Source organism: Aplysia californica, unplaced genomic scaffold (assembly GCF_000002075.1).
Source record: "Aplysia californica isolate F4 #8 unplaced genomic scaffold, AplCal3.0 scaffold00495, whole genome shotgun sequence".
NCBI lineage: Eukaryota > Metazoa > Mollusca > Gastropoda > Aplysiida > Aplysiidae > Aplysia > Aplysia californica.
The window spans coordinates 329,983-331,262 of NW_004797765.1; positions in this window are offsets into that span (position 1 = coordinate 329,983).

A 1,280-nucleotide genomic window follows, 5' to 3' on the forward strand; every position below is an offset into this window, starting at 1 on the left:
TATGCATGTGCTTAATCTGCTCGCTTTATTTCAGAAGCCGAGTAAAATGCTTTATAACTTTAAAAAAGTAAAATATTATTACAACTATTATCATCAGATATAATATTTGCTCTTGCGCTTTCAACGAAAGCTTTACAGAAGGATCTGTTAGTCTCAAACGACGTGCTTTCGGTCTTTGGCAATAAAGAATCGCACATACGTACGTGTGCCAAATTATTAGATGTCGTCTTATTGTGTATCGATTCCTTATCATCATCATCCTCATCATCATCCTCATCATCATCATCATCCTCATCATCATCTTCATCTTGTGGGGGGATGAGAAAAATATACAATCATTATTTTGTATCTCTTGCTCGCCGAAACATACATGATTCCAATATGACTGTAAAACGCTCGGAGTGACAGAATGATATTATACATAAAGACGGATAAATAAACAGTTGGTATTCAGTAACCTCCCTGACTCCAGAATATCCATTGCTTTTAGTCAGTTTTAGTAGAGGTTTTACGGTGCTCGCAACTGCATAAGGTCATATGAGCGCCAGAAGATTAGACTCTAGAGGTGTTACAAGAGAGTAACAAACATAACAAAGAAGAAGGGGGGATATGGACGGTAGAATATGTTTGATGGGAAAGAAGAAGCAAACCACACCAGAGCACCCGCCAACCCCCCATATCCATGACTTTGACATAATTTCTAAAAATAGGCGAGCAAGACATCTTTAACCCCTTACAGTTATAAAGCGTAAAATGATTTATTAACTATCTAAGGACGTGAATTCTGCTCATTCGACAATACTTGAGGAATCACTGTATAGGGGCATAACTCCTTAGTTTTAGTAAGCATTTTACGGCATTTGCAACAGAATAAGATCATATAAGTGTCGAAGAATAAATGTGTTACAAAAAAGTAACATACACAAAAAAGAAGGAGGGGGGATAAGGACAATATATATTTGATTTGAAACAGGAGCAAACCACACCAGAGCACCCGCCAACCACCTACGGGCATAACTCCAATATTCAAACAAAAAATATTTCGATTCCATTTTCTTTATCTATGACTTTAATAGGCATGCAACAGCACGCAAACTATGAAGTATGATACAAACTAGTGTTTTCGATTTGTGTATGATGGATTGAAATGTATCTCTGCTCTGCTTCTGATTAAGGGTCAAAGAGTTTTTTTCCCCTCGCCCATTTATATGAGATTGACGCCATCTGATTAGTAGAAAAAAGTGCATACGATAGTGTCCAAAGTGCATTACGTGAATTCT